This window comes from Thermobia domestica, chromosome 3 (assembly GCF_964235325.1).
Source record: "Thermobia domestica chromosome 3, izTheDome1.hap1.1, whole genome shotgun sequence".
Classification (NCBI taxonomy): Eukaryota; Metazoa; Arthropoda; class Insecta; order Zygentoma; family Lepismatidae; genus Thermobia; species Thermobia domestica.
This window is the reverse complement of record NC_137456.1, coordinates 67864565-67880668: the sequence shown is the minus strand read 5'-3', so window position 1 is coordinate 67880668 and position 16104 is coordinate 67864565. Positions and strand designations below refer to the sequence as shown.

The 16104-nt window shown below is 39.5% G+C and overlaps 1 long non-coding RNA gene across 1 annotated transcript in view; it reads left to right on the top strand.

The window, feature by feature from the left end:
- The first annotated feature begins 1473 nt into the window (after nt 1–1473).
- Nucleotides 1474–16104, top strand: part of LOC145680471 (uncharacterized) — a 172541-nt gene continuing 157910 nt past the window's right edge. The window contains exon 1 of the long non-coding RNA XR_014130650.1: nt 1474–1922. This is a non-coding gene — a long non-coding RNA (uncharacterized LOC145680471). The remainder of the gene's footprint in view (nt 1923–16104) is intronic.

Sequence of the window (16104 nt, the reverse complement as noted above, 5' to 3'; positions counted from 1 at the left end):
AAAAAAAAGTATATTACTTTCGCCGAAGAAAATAGATGAATGGATTTCAGTATATAATAACCGTAAAGTTCTACGGTTATGCCCTGTTCTACGATTATGTCCTGTAAACTGAAGGCGGTATGATGAAATACCGTACATATATGAAGATCTGAACGGAAAATGGGAGTAAACCCCTTAGGAACCCTCGGAAAGAATGTTATCCAGTATAAACTCTCGCACGAACTGGTTTTGAATCAAGATCCCGTTGCATCAGAGTTGATCCACCGTGCAATACTATTGTTGTAGCAGGAGCCGCGGTGGCTCAGTGGTAGAGCGTTCACCTCTGGTGCTTTGGGTCCCGGGTTCAATCCCAGTCCTCGCCAAGTGAACTTTGTGGTGGATAAACACCGTGTGCGTGGATTTTCTCGGGGTTCTCCCACTTTCTTCATTCCATTCATTGCTCATCATCACTGTCTCCTTTGGCAAAACCGTGGGACGTAAAACTCAAAGATTTCATTTCATTTTTTATTGTTGTAGCAGACCAATGTCCTTATATAATTATTGATTTTAAGAAAAAATGCTGGTGATATATAGTATGCAAAAAGGTATATCTTAACTGATGTTCCAATGGATTTAATAATCTAGTTCATGGGGTGCACGGTGGGTTAGTGATAGAAAAATGAAATGAAATGAAATGAAATCTTTGAGCTTTACGTCCCATGGTTATGCCGGTTAGGCTAAAGGAGACGGTGATGGAGAGAAATGAATGAAATGGTTGAATGAAGAAAGTGGGAGGAAACGGGAGAACCCCGAGAAAATCCATGTACAAGTCCACCACAAAGTTCACTAGGTTAGTGATAGAGTGCTTATCACTGGTGTGTGGGATCCGTGGTTCGAGTCCCGACCAAATAAGTTTGTGATGAACAACATCGTGTTCGTGGGTTTTCTCGGGATACTCCCGTTTCCTCCCACGTTTCATTCCACCAATTCTTCTATCATTGTTCACTTACCTTAATCATCCGTCCCCCTTAGTCTAGGGCATAATCGTGTGACGTTAAACTGAAATATTTTATTTCATTTCATTTTAACCTAGTTCATAACTTAGTATGATGAAAAGCCTATTTAACGTGGACCCTATATTATTATTAAGATATTTAGAAAGCTTGAATCGACAGGCAGTATCAGTTAACAGGTTCGTATATATCCATATTTATTAAGTCAATTGTAAATCTGTCTACTGGAAATGTAATAGGCTGTAACTCCTTTAGCTCCTCCGCTATGGAACTTTAAGCTATGATGTAATCTTGTCTTCATTCCTGCAAATCAATAGATGCAAGGACATAAATGTATCACATACTTTCTTTTGTATATATATCGTATAATATTTTGCATGTGTGAAGGTCATCTACAGAGCTGCTAATGACCTTACGAAACAACAACAAATGTTGCCTGTCGTGCTGAAGAAATATTTTCTGCGGTCGCCATTCTCGCTTTATCAAGTCGCTATAAAGGCGTCATAACAGCACGCCCGAACCGCTAATAAACAGTTAAAAAATGTTATCACTATAAGACTGGCAACACTGGTAGACGATGACTCCGCCGTTTTCAAAGCCAGAAACAAGCTGTTTTGATGGGAAATAGTTTAGCGACAGTGAGAAGTGAGTGAGAAATTGTGTTTTTATTGTTGGGATATTCTGCATAGCGTTAAAATGCCTTTTGTCGAACAGGCATGGTCATTCTTACGTAGGCATATTGAAAGAGATGGACAGGCTTTGGACAGCTCATGACTAGTGAAAACGGAGAAACAGTTTGTCTGGTGCAATCAGCTGAAACCTTCCGATGTGTATTGATGGATAAGCTGAGTAAAAACATTGTGATCTGCACAGAAATAACCAGCAGTTGACGTAAGTTTTATTACAGTAACAGCACAAGAAGAAATATTGGTAAGTGACAGTATTTTTTTTTCTTTTTTAAATAATTTTAAATGTGTAATTAACATTCCATTCTAGTGCAGAAGATCTGGGTTCAATTTCCGTTCAAAGTTGAGTTGATTTTGAGTTTAACAACGTCTCGTTCAGCAGCGAGGCTATATAAGACGTGGACTTACTGATTAACGTGGAATCCGAACCACATGAGCTCCCGCCGGGAATCGAACCAGGGCCTCCGTTTAAAGTAAAGTGTATGTGTGGTCAGGGTGCTCATGTTCCCAAGGTGCTCATCCTTCCAAAATTTACCAAATTACCCCACAAATTTACCACTCTCCCAGTGGCGCATCAAGGAGGTAACAACTGGGGGGGTGGGGGTGGAGAAGGACCAGCCAGAACGCAGAGTATCACAAGTTTATTACAGTTTCTCATGAGTCCTGCAGAAGTTTCTCTAACTTAACTCTCCCTTGATGGATATTATAACTAGATTGAATGTTAACATTCTTGACCTCATGTATTGTTTTGTGGGGCTGCGGTGGCTCAGTGGTAGAGCATTCACCTCTGGTGCTTGGGATCCCGGGTTCGATCCCAGCCCCCGCCAAGTGAACTTTGTGGTGGACAAACACCGTGTGCGTGTGTTTTCTCGGGGTTCTCCCGTTTCCTCCCACATTTTTAATTCCACCATTTCATTCATTACTCATTATCACCGTCTCCTTTAGCCTAACCGGCATAACCGTGGGACGTAAAACTTAAAGATTTCATTTCATTTTTTACATATTGCATAACAAAATAATTGCATCTATAACTTTATCTAGTGTTTCAAAAATTTTCCAATAAAGAATAAACGGGAATGTTTGCTATAAACTTTCAAAAATATAGCCATAAATTTTTAAAAAAATAGTAGCTTTAATTATTTTTGTCTCTTAAAAAAATGGGGATCTAGGCCCACTACCCCGGACAAGATCCACCACTGGATTCTCCTCGGAATTTATCTTTCTCCTTTTAAATTAACTATTCTCTTCCCCCCAATTTACATTTTTCCTTTTCAAATTTACATTTGATTGTACCATTTTCAATGATGATTATGCTCTCCAAACAGTGGCGGCGATTGGACGTTAAAAGTGGGGGGGGACAAGACATGATTTAAATATTTGTGTATCAATATTGTTTCCCTGGTTGTTTCTAACACTTTATTTGCCGAAAGGTTGTATAACTAATAGGATACTATCTTTTACAGTTAAAATACCGTATTTCATATTTTATTAAGTAAATTGACAAGAGCAACAGAAGTAGGTACTAGCTCTTTGAACACTTAAGCAACGAAAGTGTGAGAAGAGATTTGATTCCTTGCTCATAAACATCTTAAAATTCTGCCTGGAAAATTGTGTGATCAGATTATTTAATAACAAATTTGCAAAACAAATAAATAGAAATGATAATATTAATCATATTAATGAATAATAAGACTTGTTTTGTAGAACTTACATTGGCCTACTTGACATGGCATTTTTTAACATATGCTATACCTACATAATTAAACAATCTGCTTCAATAGAATTAAAACTGTCAATCATTAGACTTTCAAACTCTGCTATGTATAAGTATCAGAAGTCTTACCGAACAGCTTTCTCTGTCCGTCCGTTTGTCTATCAACAAGTATCAGAGAAAAATGGTAAGAAATACCGAGGTGTAGTTTCTTGCAATCTATTCTGTGTGCCAGGAATAGGTTTCAACTCCTCCGATAACATCCTATTCAAACCGGAAGTGGTTCAAAATTAGCCTTTTCGGTTTCAACCTCTCGTTTATCACCATAGAACGAAAACGGTAACTGACAGCGAGAAAAGTTTTCCTTTTGCAAATGATTCAGCTCTTCGAGGCAATACACCATGACTATCCACAACACTATGAAAATCGTAAGTGGTTCAAATTTACTATTACTTCCGGTTTTAATGCTGATTTCCATAGAAAGTAAACGGTAAAATATATCGAGATGTGACTTTTTGTAATCGATTCAGCGTCCTAAGAATGGATTCCATCTCCTCCGTTAATATTCCATTCAAACCTGAAGTGGTTCAAAGCAACCATTTCCTGTTTCAATATTTATCGCTGTAGAACAAAAATTGCAACAGATAGTGACAAGCGGTTTTCTGTGGTCAATTCAGCGTCTCAAAAAGACATATTATCATAACCCGCAACACTCTCTACTGAAACCGGAACTGGTTGAAATTTACTACCACTTCCAATTTCAATACTGATTTTCATATAACAAAACTGACAAGAGGTATCAAGATGCGGCCTTTTTCTTTTTTTTCTTTTTTCTTTTTTTCTTTTTTCTTTTTTTGTTCAATTGATTCTGCGTCTCTAGAATAGGTTACATCTCCTCTGTTAACCTCTAGACCAGTGATCGCCAACTTCTTTAAACTAAGGGGCCGCATAATAGAAATTTCTATATGGCGAGGGCCGCAAATTCATGTGATACTTTTCTTTACGTTTATACTATACACTCATTACACCCTAGCCCAGAAATAAATTATTCTGTTATCGGGTATCTATTAAACAATCAACAACCAAAACACATAGGAAAAATCACATTTCTAAGTTGGTATTAATGTATTATAGGGATGGCCAAAAATTTTCGGATTTGGATCCGAAATCCGGATCTCAGATTTTGATTCGTATCCAAACCTATATCTGAAATTGTGGTGATAAATTTGAATATCTAAAATTCGTCAAAACTTTTTTCGGATTTACTAATATAGTAGGATGCTGTAATTTTAAATGTTTCCATAATACGTTTGTTCTACCTTTGTTCTTTATTTTATTTTAACCTTGCAATATTTACGTGTTGTACTTTCTGTGGAAGTCTTTAGTAAAATGTTTCCAAGTTGGACTTCTTCCCGTTTCAGAGTATAGCAAACCTAACTATTTGAAAGAACTGATGTAAATGTTAACACATTCTTCGAATAAGTGGGTAGGTGAATTGCCCACTTGTTCGAATGGAGGGCGCTCCTGATGTGAAGTCCGGGGCTGTTAGAAGTACTACTTATAATAATTGGATTTATAATTTTCTGTGTTGTCGTAAACCCTCAAGAAGATTAACTGTTAATCTTAGCTTTTAAACTGTTACATAAGGAATTTTATTGCTATCTTTATGTATGAATCCGAAATTTCAAATCTAGATAAGGGGCACCAAAATTCATGCTTTATTCTCGGTGCTCACATTGTGATCTACTAAATAATTGTTAAATCTAATTGTAAGGTATACATTTGATATTTTGAGCAGACTGAGCAAGATAAATAGATGTAAAAACTAGTCAATACTTGTCTTAATAGTTTATATTTTCTTAACTGTCAATTAAATAGGTCTCTTCAGGAATTTTAAATATTCGAGTATTGTATTCCGGTTTCAAATGTATACTAGTTTCAGGTGTTCCAAATACCAGGTGTGTATCTCTGTCCTGGAAGAGAGTACCGACTTAGATTCGACATTCGAACTCTCATCCAGATCAAATCTTTTTTTTTTTTTTTAAGTAAGGTAAGCATTTGATCTTTAGAGTAAACTGAGGGAGACAAATAGACTTGGCAATATTCGTCTTAATTTTCTTCTCTTTCTTCACTGTCAGGACTTCGTGAAATTACTTTCGGCGAATTTTAGTTATTCAAGTTTATCACAATTTGGGATGCGGGTTTGAATAAGAATCAAGATCTGAGATCCAGATTCGAATTTCGGACCCAGATCCGAAATTCGAGATCCGGACCCAGATCCGAGATTCAAGATCCGGATCCAGATCCGAGATCCGGACAGAATCAAATCCGGATCTTCGGATCCGGCCAGATCCGGATCCGGCCATACATAGTGTATTAGTCCAAATCATTACATCTGAAATATATTTCTAAAATTTTTGTGTACATACATGTTATCTTCTCGAGGACCGCACGAGAAGGTCTCGCGGTCCTGTAGTTGGCCATCCCTGTTCTAGACTATTCAAACTGGAAGTGATTCAAAATAAATATTTTCGGTTTGAACACTTATCGCCAAAACTTGTAATAGTGACAAGTGATTTTCTGCAACCGAGTCAGGTTCTCAAGAGAACATATCATCACAACCGCAACACTCTATATCAAAACCGGAAGCAGTTTTAATAGAGGATAGAGCAAAAACGATAAAAGAAGCAGTTTTTGCAATCGATTGAGCATACCAAGAATAGGTTTCATCTCTTCCGTTAACCCTATATTCAAATCAAAAGTGGTTTAAATTAACCATTTCGTGTTTCAACATTTACCGCTATAGAATAGAAACGGTAATTGACAGCAACAAAAGCTTTTCCACAATCGACATAGTGTCTCAAGATAATATATTATTATAACCCGCGGCACCCGAACGAGTGTAGAAGTGGTTGAAATTTACTAGCACTTCCGGTTTCAATAGTGATTTTCATAGAACAAACCTGTAAGAGATATCGAGGTGCAGTTTTTTGTAATCGATTCAACTTCCCGAACATAGGTTCCATTCCCTCCGTTAACTCTCTGTTCATACCGGAAGTAGTTGAAATTAGCCATTTCCGGTTTCAACACTTATCGCTATAGAATAGAAACGTAATAGATAGCGACAAACAGTTTTTTTGGCAATCAAATATGGAGTCTCAAGGATATATACTATAATGTAATTTTAAACATATTAATGTATATTTGAAACTTATAAAATTAAAAATAAAATATATAAACTGAGTTTTTATAAACAAGTTCACTTTTAAGGAAGTGAAATTAAAAGATAAAAGTAGGAAGTGAAATTAAAAGATAAAAGTAGGAAGTAAAATTAAAAGATAAAAGTAGGAAATGAAATCAAAAGATAAAAGTAGGAAATGAAATTAATAAAAGATAAAAGTAGGAAGTGAAATTAAAAGATAAAAGTAGGAAATGAAATCAAAAGATAAAAGTAGGAAAGGAAATTAAAAGTAGGAAGTGAAATTAAAAGATAAAAGTAGGAAATGAAATTAAAAGATAAAAGTAGGAAGTGAAATTAAAAGATAAAAGTAGGAAATGAAATTAAAAGATAAAAGTAGGAAGTGAAATTAAAAGATAAAAGTAGGAAATGAAATCAAAAGATAAAAGTAGGAAATGAAATCAAAAGATAAAACTAGGAAATGAAATTAAAAGATAAAAGTAGGAAATGAAATTAAAAGATAAAAGTAAAAATAACATAAACACAAAAACAAAACAAGAAACTGATACAAGTGGAAAGCCAAAAACCAAAGGTATTTAAACTAAACAATAAGTAAATAAATGATCAGAACGGGTAAAGTTATCAATAGCGTTGCAATAGTGAAAATAATCAACCATTACATTTACAACCCTCTCCGATAAACACCACCTTTACGAAGACACTTATGTGTCGGGTGGGGAGGATTGCGTGCTACAGTGAAATTTAGAGCTGTGTCGGTGGTAGTTCACTACCAGAAGGGCCACCCCTACCGAATTGGTCTAAATGGAGTAGCCAGACGAAGAGTGTTCTGGAAGAAGGCAGCAGTTCTCCAGTAGCCAAGTGATTGGTACGGCAACTTGGACATTAGTCCCAGGCGTGGTCAGAGTGACTTTAACGGCTGGGATACTGCGGGGTGTAAGGCAATGGGAAACCACCACTCTATTTTCCCTAATTTTCTGGCAGCAAAAAGAGAACATATGAACAATGGTCTTTTGCAGGTCAAAATGTAGTTCCGGAGGTAAAATATCCCCCCATTCGGATCTCCGGGAGGGGGATGTCTTGGGAAGGACAATTGGATGAGAAAGTAATAATGGGGGGAAGACAAAAAGAGAAAGAAAGACAAGGAAAAGCAAAAGGTTTAGGATAGGGACATGGAACGTACGTACTATGTTACAGGGAGGAAAATTAGAAAATCTTAAAGAAGAAATGAAACAAAATAATTTAGATTTGGTAGGCGTTTGTGAAGTTAGATGGGAAGGTAATGGGGTATTAAACAGCGAAGGATATAGAATGTTTTACTCAGGTAATGAAAAGGGCGGTCATAATGGCGTAGGAATAATTCTTGGAAAGCGCTTAAAGGAGAAGGTAGTGAAAGTAGATTTTATTGATGATAGAGTTATGATGTTAAGACTTAAAGGGAAAACGAAGGATCTAGCGGTGATACAGACATATGCACCGACGACTTCGCATGCAAATGAAGAAGTAGAGGAAAATTATGAGAAAATAGAAGAAATTATAGATAGGGAGAAGAAGGGTGCATGCATAATTCTAATGGGAGATTTCAATGCAGTTGTGGGAGAAAAACAGGAAGGTAGTATCGTAGGCAAATATGGTTTAGGCGAAAGAAATGAAAGGGGAGAGGGACTGGTGAATTTCTGTAGACAGAATTCACTAGTAATTGGGAACACTTGGTTCAATCAGCACAAGAGAAGAAGATATACATGGAAATCACCAATAGACGGCGGAAGATATCAGATAGACTATATTATGATTCAGGACAGGTATCGGAATAGCTTAAAGAACGCGAAGACCCTTCCCGGGGCTGATATTTTCTCTGATCATAATCTTGTGCTGGCCGAAGTAGATATTCAACTGAAAAATGTAGGCAGAAGAAAAGTAGGTAACAAAGTGTTGAATACTGAAAAGTTGAAAAACGAGGAAATAAGAAATCTTTTCGCTGAAAAATTCGAAGAAAAATGTTCAAACGAGGAAAGGTTAGGCGCAGGTAGTAACGCACGGTGGGAACATATTAAACGTTGCTTACAGCAGGCTGCAGAAGAAGCAGTAAATTACCGCGAACACAAAACTGCTAAGAAACCATGGGTTACAGAGCAGATGTTGCAGAAAATGAGGGAGAGGAAGATGTGGAAACAGGTTGATACAGAAGAGGGCAGAAAGATGTACAGAAAGTTAAATAATGAATTACGAAGAGAAACAGATAGAGCGAGGGAAGAGTTTTACAAAAGAAAATGCGAGGACATAGAAGAATTAGAAAGAGTTGGGAAATATGAGGAAATGTACAAGGAGGTGAAATCTATGGAATTTAGGAGGAAACAAGGGGGTATTATGATGGCAGTAGAAAATAAGAATGGGAAGGTAGTCAGCGAGAGAAATGAGGTCATAGGAAGGTGGAAAGAATACGTTGAAGACTTATATGAGAGTAGGGATAGACCATGTAGCCTAAATGTTGAATTGGAGAATGAAGTAGGCGAGGATGATAAAGGATTTAGTATTCTTAGGGATGAGTTTGAAAAGGCTATATCCGAGATTAGGAATGGAAAGGCAACCGGAATAGATAACATACCAATCGAATTCATTAAAAATATAGGAGACAAGGGAAAGAAAGAATTGTGGCGACTATGCAATGAAATATATGAAACAGGAGAATGGCCAAGAGACTTTCTGAAAACAATCGTGATACCGATGGCTAGGAAATCGAACCCAAAGAGATGTGAGGATTATAGAACTATTAGTCTCATATCTAAAATTTTGCTCCGAATACTGAACAGAAGGTTATATGGAAGAACAAATAAAGATGTTGAGGAAGAGCAGTTCGGGTTCAGAAGAGCCAAGGGCACAAGAGATGCTATTGGATTATTAAGGGTGATCGGTGAAAGATTTATAGAAAATGGGAAAGAGGTGTATGTTGTATTTATTGATCTGGAAAACGCTTTTGACCGCATGAATAGGGCATTGTTGTTGGGAGTTCTAACAAAAATAGGGTTGGAATGGAAAGATAGAAGACTCATAAGAAACTTATACATGAACCAACAAGTAAGTGTTAGGATAGGGGAAGAACTGACGGAAGAGAGTGCAATTGGAAGGGGAGTTCGATAAGGATGCTGCCTCTCGCCAACACTATTTAATGTCTATCTAGAAGAGATAGTAAAAAAGAGCCTACATGATGATGATGGCATTTCGGTAGGAGGTAGAATGATTAGATGCATAAGATTTGCAGACGATATGGCGCTTGTTGCAGAATCTGAAAAGAAAATCAATAAAATGTTAGAAAAAATGAGAAAGGGCTTTGAAGAATATGGGATGAAAATAAATGTTAGAAAGACAAAAGCCATGGTGATTGGAACGAAGGGGTCTCTGTCAAATATAAAAGTAGGAGGGGAGAAAATAGAACAAGTGAATACTTTTCGATACCTGGGTAGTATTCTTAGTAATGGCATGAAATGCGAACGTGAAATAAAAGCAAGAATAGGAAGGGCGAAAGAAGCCTTTAAAAGAAAGAAAAGTCTGTTTTGTGGGACCTTGAACAAAGAGTTGAGAAAAAGACTCATAAAATGCTTCGTGTGGAGTGTTGTACTGTATGGGGCGGAAACGTGGACATTACGTAAAGGTGACGAAAATGGACTGGAAGCCTTCGAAATGTGGGTGTGGAAAAGAATGGAAAGGATTAGTTGGGTCGAGCGGAAAACGAATGAGAGAGTGTTGGAAATGGTGGGTGAGAAACGAATACTTTTAGATATTATTAGGAAGAGGAAGAGAAACTGGTTGGGACATTGCCTAAGAAGAGATTGTATAATGAAGGACGTCCTAGAGGATATGGTGGCGGGAAAGAGAGGGAGGGGACGAAGGAGACTACAATTAATGGATGATATTAAAACAGTAAGATCATACGCGAAGACGAAAAGCTTAGCGGAGGACCGTGGAGCATGGAAGCTTCTCAGCTGCGGCAAGTGACCTGCCAATAAAGGCAGAATACCTGTGATGATGATGACATTTACAACCTTATCAAAATAAACCTCACCTTATACCATCAAATTATCCTCTAAGTAACTTTCATTTAATTATACTAAAAAAAAAAAAAATAAACACACACACACACACACACACACACACACAAAAAGTTCCATATATAAAAATCGTCCTCCAAACCAGGCTTAATTGTTCTCATTTATAATTTCTATAATTATTATTTTATAACCTTTTTTCAATTCTATGTAACTTGTTATAATAATAATAATAATTAAAATACATCTAAATTAGTATTTCTTTCTTTTTCATTTTTTTTTTTACCAAAAACGCTAAAAGCATTTCAATTATTCTCATAAACTATACATATCTAAATATAATAATAATAAACAATGCCCTACAATAATTTATTCAAATTAATAAACAAACCTCTCTATTTTAGTTACGAAACAATACGTCCTATATCGTCACAATCCGCAACATTGCTGAAACCATAGGTAGCTGAAACTTACTAGAAGTTTTGGTTTCAGAACTTATTGTCTTATGGGCCGCGGCGACTCAGTGGTAGTGCGTTCACCTCTGGTGCGTGGGGTTTCTGGTTCGATGCCAGCTTGCGCCAAGTGGGCTTTCCGGTGGAAAGTCGCCGTGAGCGTGGGTTTTCTTGGAGTTTTTCCATTTCCTCCCACTTTGTTCATTCCACTATTTCATTCATTTCCTATCATAACAGTTTTCTTTACCCCCACACGGCATAAACGTGGGACGTAAAACTCAAAGATTTCGAATCTTATTCCCATAGAGCAAGCATTATGAGAGATATATGGAGAAGCGGTATGTTGCAATCGATACAGAGTTCCAAGAAAGATTCTATCTGCTTTCCTTAACCCTCTATTCAAACCACAAGCGGTAAAATTAAACAGTTTCTGGTTTTAATGTTGATAGCCATAGAACAAGAAGGGTAGTTGATATTGACAAGCTGTGTTTAGCAATCGATTGAATGTTTCAAGTGAATATAAGCCTACTATCGCTATCCGCAACACTGTACCAAGACCGATAAGGGCAAGATGCCTCAGTAGTGGAGCACTTACCTCTAGTGTGTGGGGTCCCTCGTTCGAACCCCGGCCAAGTAAGTTTGTGGTGGACAAAATCGCGTCCGTGGGTTTTCTCGGGGTAATCCCGTTTCCTCCCACGTTTCACTCCACAAATTCTTTCATTACCGTTAACTTACCTTAACCATCCTCTCTTTTAACCTAATAGAAATAATTGCGGGACATTAAACTGAAAGATTCTGTACCAAGAGTAGAAGTTGTTGGCATTAAATAGTACCGGTACTTTTTTTTTCAATACTTATTTCCACAGAGCTAAAATGGTAAGGTATATCATAATGCGAATTTTGACATAGATTTAGTATCCCAAGCATGAGTTTTATTTGGACTTTATCTATTTGTTGAAACCCAAAGTGGCGAAAATCTACGGTTTTTCGCTTATAACACTGCGTAATGGATAAAACGGAAATAGCTAGTGACCAGTCATTGTTTGATATGGATTCAGTACTAAGAATCTGTTTTAACCTCTGATTTTATTCTTTTTATTGCAATAGGAAGTAATTATATCAATTAGCACTTTCGGGTTTAATGCTAATCTGCTTAAAGCCGAAAAAAAAAGTAAGGGAGAGCGAGTAATAGCTTTTTGATACAGATTCAGCGTTCGAGAAACAGATTTTATGTTTGATCTTATTCCGTTATTGCAACCAGTAGTTATAGATGTACGTACCACTTCAAATCTGAGTACGCCTTTGGCGTGGGAGACCCGGGTTCGATTCCCGGCGGGAGCTCATGTGGTTCGGATTCCACGTTAATCAGTAGGTCCACGTCTCATATAGCCTCGCTGCTGAACGGGACGTTAAACTCAAAATCAACTCAACTCAACTCAAATCTGAGTATTAAGTGCCTATAGTTTGGAAGTCTAACGTAGTTTCACACTACGAAACGAAACTAACTTGTGATTGGCAATGAATAACATACTTCTTAGCGCCATGAAAAATTAAAAACTTTTTCGTCGATTTTCTCGAGAACTACGCATAAGAATTTAACCTCAAATATTTAACTTTTTTTATAGCTCTATAGAATTTATCGATTTTGCACAATATTAAACAGAAATTATACAGGGTGGACCAAAAGTAGGTATACACCCCTCCATTGATCAAGTATAACATTCTAGCTTATGGGTATATTTGCTTCGGCTGTTCCTGGCTTAAGATATAAGTAATAAAGACATTAAGAACAAATAATAAAGAACCTACGTCTACCTGTTTAATAACAATAAGAAATATGAAATACAGTGAGATGATCAGTACGGGACTGTATAGCTACTTTTTGGCCACCCTGTATTTTATGTGTTAAACATCGTTTTCGGCCATATTTAAGTAACAATTCTGTGTACTTTCATCTTGCTTTTCCGAGAGTAGAAACGTTAGGAGAAAGTGTATTTCTGTATTAGTTTCAGCAGAGCAGAGCAGAGATTTCTTGGCGGTTTTTGTGGTTGATTTAAGTACCGGGCTTGGGCCCTTGCCTTCCATTTGTGTTGTTGACTGTCGTTTGTTTTGCGTGCGTATTTGTTGTGAGAGAGGACGCAACTGTCGCGCTCCTCTTTTGCTGTTCCTATGTCAGTTTAGTGGGTGTGCGTTTTAGGGGTGCGGCATCTTGTAAGTTCGTCTTCTTGGGTTGGCCGTTCCTATGGTGGCTATGTGTTGGTGTGGCGAGGCTCTGATTGTCCTCCAGAAGTTGGCTGATCTGTAAATTCTGTAGTCATGTAGAAATGGGAGGTCCAAATCTTCATGTATTTGCTCGAGGCGAGTGTCTCTCGGGTGTCCAGTGATGGCCCTGGCTACTCTGTTCTGGATGACTTGTAGTTGGCTGAGGTGCGTTTTTGCTGCGTGTTGCCATGCAGGGTGGGCATACATCAGGATGGGACGAATGCTCATCTGATATATATGGCGTTTGGTTTTCAGGGTGAGGGATGGGGAGAGGAGTAGCGGTAGCAAGGCTTGATGGCGTTGACTGGCTTTCTTGGCGGTGGAATGTATGTGGTGAGCAAATGTAAGTTTCCTGTCCAGTATTATTCCGAGGTATTTGGCATCATCTCGGTTCTGGAGGGGTGTTCCAGCCATGGTGATCCTGACGTGAATCCTTCTTCTGTTTCTTGTGAAGTTTACTACTGAGGTTTTCTGTTCGCTGACTTTGATCTTCCACTCTTCAGACCATCGGTGGAGAAGTTCGGCGTGTCGTCTGAGGTATAGTTCAGCGTATCGGATGTTTCCATGGCTGGCAAAGATTGCCGTGTCGTCTGCGAATGTTGCTACCGCTGTGTTCGGGGTTGTGGGAATGTCCGCCGTGTACATGGCGTAGAGGGTTGGGGATAGGCAGGATCCTTGGGGGACTCCTGCTAGGATAGGTCTGGAGGGTGTTAGGTGTCCTGCATGGGCAACACGAAAGGTTCTTCCTTGAAGAAAGGATTTGATGATTCTCAGAAGGTAGTGCGGAGTGCCCTGGAGCATCATCTTGTGAAAGAGGCCTTCGTGCCACACCTTGTCGAATGCTTTTTCTATGTCGAGAAAAAGCCCCAAGGTGTGGCCTCCCTCGTTGAATCTGTCACATATCTTCTCTACCACCCGTACCAGCTGCTGATCCGCGCAGTGTCCTTTCCTGAAGCCGAACTGATGGTCCGGGATGATGTCATGATCTTCTATGAATTGCTGAAGTCTGCTCTGCAGTACTCTTTCAAACACCTTGCTGGTATGCGAGAGCAGGCTGATAGGGCGGTAGTTGGCCGGATTTGATCTTTTCTTTCCTGGTTTGGCCAGCATTATGACTTTTGCTTCTTTCCAGGCTTCTGGGTAGTGTCCGGTTCTCATAATGGCGTTGCACAACTTACAGAGTAGGACCAGGGCCTTTCTCGGGAGGTGCTTCAGTGCTTGCGGCGTCACTCGGTCTTGACCTGGAGCCCGGTGTGCATTGATCCTCTTGATGATTGCTTGTATCTCCCGCGGTGTTGTGAGGGCTTCTGGAGGAGGTGGGTCTTCTATTCGGGAGTGGTGGTAGGATCTATGTACTGCTGCAGTGGTGGTTGCTGGCGTGTTGGTAGTGTTGATCTGGAAGGTGGTTTCCAGGGTCTGGGCGAAAAGTTCTGCCTGTTCTTCCGGTTCGTGTATTGTTCCTTGTGGAGTTTGAAATGTGAGTGTTCTGGAGTTTGCTTCTGGTCTTGTGATGTTTTTCACTAACTTCCAGAATTGCCTGCTGGGTGCATCTAGCTCCTGGAGGTGGAGGTTCCAGTTTCTGATTTTGATTCGAAGGAGCCTTTTCCTGACTCTGGATACTAGGTGGTTCCAAAGTGTTTTGAACTGGGGAATTCTGGTACGTTGCCACTGCTTCCGGGCCCAACGCTTCAAGTGGATCAAGGCTGAGGTGCGTCGTTCTTCTGGAGTGGTCTGGTGTGATGGATGAGTCGTTGTTGAGGTGGTTGAGGCGATGGCTATGGCTGAGTTGATGGCTGCGGTCAGGGACGCAGTGGTGGCCTCTATGTCTTCCGTTGTTTCAATTATCCGGCGTGGATCTAACATGTCGCTGAGCAAGGATCTGTAGTGGTCCCAGTCTGTTGTGCGCAGAGTTGGAAGGGTTCGAGTTGTGAAGTGGTAGCTGATTGCGATCGTTTGTAGAACGGGTAGATGATCCGAGTCGAGGCCGTGGATAACCTGAGGTACACCTAGGATTGCCAGGTTCGCTGTCAGTACCATGTCCAGTACATCAGGCATCCCGCCGTTTCTTGGATAATGCGTGGGTTCCGTTGGAGCCGTGGGAGTGAAGTCTATGGTGGTGAGAGCGTGGTGGAGGATCCTTCCGTTTGCGTTTGACACATTGGAGTTCCACGCCGGATGTTTACTGTTGAGGTCTCCCCCTAGTAGAATCCGGTGTCCTAGCTGTCGCAGGGCTTGCAGATCTGTTGCGTTGAGGTTGTTGTTGTGAGGCTTGTAGGCTGCTATTATTATTATCGGTCCATTAGCTGAGTGGAGGGTGATCCCTGTAGCTTCCAGGGATTGTAGAGGTGGCAGAGGGAGAGGGTCGTACGGGATACTGTCTTTGATTAGAATTGCTGTTCCTCCAAGGGGTCGGTCGGGGCGGTCGGTACGGATGGTGGAGTAGTTGCGGATTTTTAGGGTAAGGTGTGGTTTTAGGTGGGTCTCTGACAATAGGGCTATGTCCACTTCTTCTCTGCGGAGAAAGTCCTCCAGGTTGTTCTTCTTCTTTTGGATTCCTTCTGCGTTCCAGTGCAGCACTTTGACTTGTCTGTTGATTCTTCTTTTAGTCGGTGCCATCGTCAAGGATGGACGCGACTACCTCAAACATGATGGTGATTTTGCTTAGTGGGTCTGTCGTTTCTTTCACCTTCCGGAGTCCTACTCGCAGCTTTTCTAGCATTGAACGGAGATTGAGGCCCGAGAAGAGTTCTCGGATCTCTTTG